Genomic DNA, 6,768 nt, shown 5'->3' with positions numbered 1-6,768 from the left:
TTAGAAGTAAAATACACAAACGTTAATTCCTAATTCCTTGATAGCAATCCCATAGTGTTTGGGTTAAGTCCGAACCTATTATCAAGTAATCATACTTCGTTGTTGTATTGTCTCAATCTTGTATCCATAGTCAATCACGCAAGTTATCCTGTTGTCGTATTGTCTCGATCTGGTATCCATAGACAATCACACGAAGTGTGAACCGATTCGTTGTATTGTCTCGACTCAGTACATAGACAATCACTTTCGGAGAAAGGACTTATAGGTGGAAAAGTTTTATATTGAGGTATATTTGGGTATCCCCGTCTTTTCATTAGGTCTGTCACTTAGAAACATAATTAGGTTTATAACTTAAAGACTTCACTTAAGGATTCGTTAAGATAGGTCCGACGATCTTTACCTTGATAGAGTATCCTGATCTTGTTCATTCTGTTATCGAGGTCTTAGAAATATCTCTCAGGAACAAGATAGATAGAAATCACAAAGTTTTCTTCGTCTCAGACTTTTTGATTCATCAAGATAGATATCTAAAACTCTTCTTTACTGATCGATTTAAGATTGTTCTTGTGTTTAATAATCTAGGTTTCTCAACTAACTGAGTGTAAGTGTTCCAGCTTTGTGAAGTTTGCTAGCTTGATTTATTGAAAACATATTTCCAAGTCTTGATCTATCGACCTAAAGGGAAATCAAATAGGTTTATCTATTAGAGGCATGTTAGTATCAAAAGTTTTCATTTATGCTGAATCAACTCTTAGGATGTAAAGGATGACATACAAGGGAATCAATTGCGTAGAGTCTTGCGAGGTTCAAGAGGCGTAAGGAGCACGACTGTAACTGAATTTCTTGGAGGGTGAATTCAATTTCAACTACATTCCATCCTGAAGTCTAATAGTAGGATAATGTCTGTAGCGGCTTAATACAGTTTTGTATTCAAATATGTACGAGGTCCTGGGGTTTTTATATAGGTGAAGTTTTTCCGAACTAACTGAAAAGGTAAAGATCTATATACCTCCTTGATAAAGACACTAAGTTTACTTAGTGATATCGTCTAAACAAAAGATGGTATGTGTCCTCTTTAAGTTATATATATATATATATGTATTCCGGGAAAATATTTTTCGAAGGTTCAGAAGTCCTGGACGATCCTGGTCATGCTTAACTTTGATAGCTCCTCAAATTTATCCATACATTGATTCTAGATAAATTTTGTATACAAGTTTTCCTTATATTCATCCCAAATAATATTGATCATCTCTTGATTTAATAACTGGTGCAACAATTGTGCATCTCACTGGAGTTGGATACCCTCCGAAGGAACTTGATCTACTAATGGTGTTTCATGAAGTTCAAACAATTATTATGCCCTACAAATGTAGATAGTTGGATCTTCTCCAACCACAAAACAAGAGAATCTAGTTTCACTTGTGCAGATTTAAGAGCTTCAGACGCTAAAGTTTGATGAATCTCGTCTTCACTGTTTGATAAAACATATGGTTTGCAGCCTTCAGTTGTAAAAATTTGAACCTTATGATTAGACCGTAGTTCCACGAACTTTTGAAACTGTTTGGTTTATATTTCCAACTTATTTGCATTAAAATTATGCCCTTGTGCTATGGAAGTCTTAAATGAAAACGCGTGCTCCCTAGATGATGCAAGAGGTGGTGCCTGACATCAGCGTAAGGGGGAGCAAAAAAAAAGGTTGTTTTTGGGCATACATGAATCTTATTAGGCATACCTAATAAAGACAAAAAAAGGATGTGAAATAACAAAATCAGAAGCCCCCTTAACCATTTTTTTTAATGGCAAATATGCCCTTTTAGGATTAGTGTTAATACTAATGATTAGTTAAAAGAATTCTGATTAGTGATTAGTTTTAAGATTATTTAGTTATAAATTTGTGTAGATGAACATTTTTGAGTAAGAAAAAAAAAAGTTAGATTTTTTTAGAGAAGGAGAAGGGGAAAATGAGTAAAAAGCTTGTATTTGATTCAATGGATGAGGAGGGTACACTTCTATCTTATGTTTAATCTCACTTTTGTAGCTTAAAATCATAAAAAGTTTGTGTTTTTTCACAAAGGTTCGGCGAGTCTGGAATATGTTCGGCTTAATATATCAGCCGAACCCACCTGGATATTGACAACTAATGAACAGTTCGGCAAGATGAAAGTGTTATTATTATGAGCCGAACCCACTTTGTAGCCCCTAGTTCGGCTTATTTAATAATGAGCCGAACCTAATCCTGTGTGATCTGGAAGAAAAATTATGTGAGGTTCGGCTTATATTGAGAAAATCGTAAGCGCCGAACCTTTTGGTAGTACATGGTTCGGCTATTTACATAAGTATTATATAAGACGAACCTGATCATTTATATTCCTGATAATTGTTGGGGTAAGAATTTTGTATTGGTTCGGCAGATAATGTGAATATCGTAATAGCCGAACCTCATAAATGTGCTAGGTTTGACACATATTATGATTATCGAATACGCCGAACCCCTATGCATCTCTATCTGTGACTAGGTTCGGCATGAAATTTCATGCCGAACTGTTCATATACACTTACATGAAGCTTTTGTAAAGAACAGTTCGGCTAAAAACGCAACTCAATTTTGAGCCGAACCCAACACCGTAACGGTCATTTAATCGATGAAGAACAGCAAATAGGAGATTGGGTTTGTAAAACTTACTTTCTTATCCTCATTTTCGGAGTTGGAGATGCAGTTGGTTCAATTTCTGGTTCAATTAGGAGTTGATTTTCAGTTTCTACACCTTCATCTTCAATTGGTTCTTCTTTTTCAATTGATGGATTAGAAGACGATTTGGTTTGCCTAGTCCCTGCTTTTCTTTGTACGAGTCATTATGTGGTTGAGTTTAATCGACGATCAAATTTTTACGAATCGACAATTAATCACGATGATGAATTTTTTTTTTCGCGGGAGGGGAAGAGTTCTGCTAGAGGAGGAGGAAGAAGAAGAGATATCAAGGAAAACTGATTTTAGATTTTTGTATTAAGGGTATACAGATAATTGAACTACGCATAGGGTATCCCTTATAAGGTCACCCAAGATGGGTCTATTGTTTTGTATGCGTATAAAGATTTAGGTATGCCTAAAAACAGCCTTCAAAAAAAAATTCATACAAGTACAAGCAAGGGAAAATGGGCTTGGAAACCCTATATCCGACAAATTTAGGCTTCAGTGCTAGTTGGCCCGGGTGTGCAGTTGTTCTTAGCTGGCTCCTTCCCTAAATGATGTCTTTTTTAATTCTTTGCTTGTAGACATGCCTGGTTCTGATATATTAAATGTTAAGATACTAACCCTAGCTCATAATAAGCCCAAAAATATAACGGAAAATGGGTCATTTGTCCAAATATTTTTAAAACATGGTTCAAATGGACGAGTAAAAAATTAGTATGGGTGAAATGGACACCAAAAAAATAGCAAGGATGAAACTGGATTCATCCTGACTTAAACTTAAAAAATAGCAATGATGAAACTGGATGTATCCTGATGTAAATTGAAAATAAGAAAAAGTATTTGAAAATGGATAAGATGAAACTGTTTACATCCTGACTATTATTATATTTTTGTCCATTTAAACATTATCAAAATCTAAATATCATTTTCACCCAGAAATTGTTTATTTTGGTTAACCAATTTTGTGAAAATATAACTCATCCTACGAAATAGTCTACAAAATGTGAGAACCCATAAATTTATGACTATCTTTAAGGATGCGAAACAGTCTCAAAGTCATAGTGGCAAGGTTTTGATCACACCTTGCCGATAGTGGATAGTACTTTCCATCCATGAAGAACTCCATTAATAACGGGCAAGTATTACATTTCGAACATGCCAACTACTCCCCCCTTTCGGAAAAGAGTTTTCTTCACTTTCGGACATGAAAAAGAGTTTTCTTCACTTTTTCATTTTGGCCCATTTTTAGGTTAGAATGAAAAAGTAATAATACCTCGTGATACGAGAACATCTTTCAAACAACTACAATGTCCGGAGTGGTGATCTATAAGCAGCAGTAGCAAAATCGCACCCGAACAAACTATCAACAACTTTTTCACGTTAGAATTGGAGTTTTTCTGTTCTTGTTTGTTTGTTGTTTTTTTTCTCGTGCCATCAACAAGACAACAACCTTTCAAGTCAAAACTGAATTTGGAATCTTAGGAAACTTTCTAATCAACGAAGATTAATTAGTAATCTAATCTCATGTCATCCGCGATAGATAATTAATTAAACGAGCTAGTATGCACCCATTTCAAAGTTGAATGTTTTTATCCAATTTTGCTTATGAACATCTCAAAATATGCTCACCAATGGTTAGGCTAATTTTTATGGGCTAGATTGAACTGTTAGATTGGCCAAAAAATATTGAAAATCGAGAAAAAAGTGTGGAAAAAAAAATTAACACTAACATTGGATAGTTCTCTCTCCTAGCAGTTGCTCGCAGTCCAACTATCAGCGAGATTGAAACGTAGAATGATTAAGCGCTTAAAAAGTGAAAATTACTCGGCGTTAGAGGAATATTCTAAGGTATCGGCACAAAAACGGTGAACCATAACGCGTCTATGCATGAGAGCTAGCTAGCATTTCATTTTAATATTCAAGTACAACAGTGATGGGATGGGATTAGCTAGCACTTCATTTTAATATATTAATATTCAAATACAACATGGACCAGTGAAGTTGATTGATAGACACCATGGATGCATGCATGGACCAGTGAAGTTGATTTAATTGGTGAATTTGTGAGCATTGTTATCCCATAGAATTTAGGAGGTTGCGCTAGCTAACGTGGATGGCCAATCTAGCAGCTAGATATCTAGCCCATAGAACTTAGAGCATCCACAGTGGGCGAGTAAATCCAAATATTTGGGATGAGTTTTGAACGCAGTGGAGTGAAGTAAAGATCAAATCCCAGACTAAGATCAAATCTGGGACCATATTTGGTCGCGACCAAATCCCAAATCCAGATATAGTCGGGCGTAAATTGAATGTCCGCTTATTACCAGGCGTAACTTAATTATCCGCTCTTTGGTCGGACGTAAATAGAAATTACGTTTCTTTCGGGCGGTGATTGAACATTCGTCTGGTGGCAGGCGGTGATTTAAAACACGCCCCATTCAAGCGGACAATTAATTTACGCCCCACTCAAACGGACAACGATTTTACGCCCCATTCATCTTAGACAAACTTCAAACTTCATTTACAATTAAAATTAAGCTTACCTTCATTTGAAACTGTTGGTTGGGCAGTTCACTGTTCGCTTCTGATGCTGTTCTTTGTTGTGAAGTCACCTACTGTTGTTGTTCGAGCGACCAGTGAGAAGTTAACATTACCCAGTTACTACCAATACCAGATTACAGTAAAGAACATTGATGACACTAGACCAGTATAGCTGACTTCAAATTGGTAAACCATTGCCACTTTGCAGAGTGAAACTCAATTTACATATAAGAAGCTAATAAACGATTAGAAGGCAAAAGGCAAAGTTCACCTGCCACCTACCGTTGGTTGAACAGCATCGAGAAATGGTGTTCACCTGGTTTCAAAATTTCAGGCGTAAAAATAAAACACGCCCAACCAACAGGCGTTAAAAAATATTACGCCCCTTTCAGGCGGACAGCAAATTTACGCCCGTCACTACCTACACGTGTTGTCCGACCATGTTAAACTCAGGCGTAATTAGTTTTTACGCTCCATCAGGCGGTGATTGGAGATACGCCTGATAATCGGACGTGCTTTAAAAACCCGTCCCATATGGAACGTAATTTAAATGTCCGCCCGGTAATCAAACGTACTTTATATATGCGCCTGTTTTCATGCGGTGATTAAATTTACGCTCGACCAAATTTTGATCTTTCACCGTAGTGTCACAACAGGGACTAAACCAAATTTTTGATCAGTTTTTTGGTATTTGATCTTTGATTTTAGTCGCACCACTGCAGTTGCTCTTAGCCTTAGGAAATATTTCTTTACGACACTGACAGCTCAGAAGTAGATCCTCAAGGTTCACGATAGAAGATTTCACTTGATTAATTTCCTACCTTCACAAACAATGTATTCGTTTCAAGGAATTGGTAGGGAATGCGTCCAATTTCTTGAACCAAACGGGGCAAACGAATTTTATGGAATCCAATTCCCTCCCAAATAATAGATTTCTTCCGCGATAAAAACAAAAGTAATTGGATTACCTCAACAGAACATGAATTTTTAGGATTTGAATGGAACGAGGTGTAAAGGTAATTGCCTGATTTTCCCGGTCGTAGGTTATTGATCGCAGTACATTCAACTGCGCAATTAGTGTCTTTACAGCTATTTGTAATCTAGAATCACAAACGGAAACTACTGTTAGCTATTTATTCAAATCACATTTGAACGAAGCATTCAAATGCAGAAAGGAGACTCTTTAACGATTACATTAAACTTTTGCAAACAAACTATGAATCAGAAGAAAAGCAAAAAAAAAACATACAAATCGAAAAAACAAGACGAAACCATGAAGAAAGGCGTAGCCTTCCCTTTGCCTATATGATGACTTGCCCACTCATATCAATATATATATATATATATATATATATATATATATTCATATTCATCGATATTATATGGATCGACGCACTGCTCCTGCACCAATTACATGGAACTGCAAGAGATTAATATATATATATGTTGCCCGGACCTGCTCCCACGAGGGTTTTAAGTAACCGATCTAATCCAGAAAGCCCCGTCGAGGTAGCAGCCGTTCAACATACCTT

The sequence above is a fragment of the Papaver somniferum genome, chromosome 4 (genome assembly GCF_003573695.1).
Source record: "Papaver somniferum cultivar HN1 chromosome 4, ASM357369v1, whole genome shotgun sequence".
Taxonomy (NCBI): Eukaryota; Viridiplantae; Streptophyta; class Magnoliopsida; order Ranunculales; family Papaveraceae; genus Papaver; species Papaver somniferum.
This window is presented reverse-complemented; position numbering follows the sequence as displayed.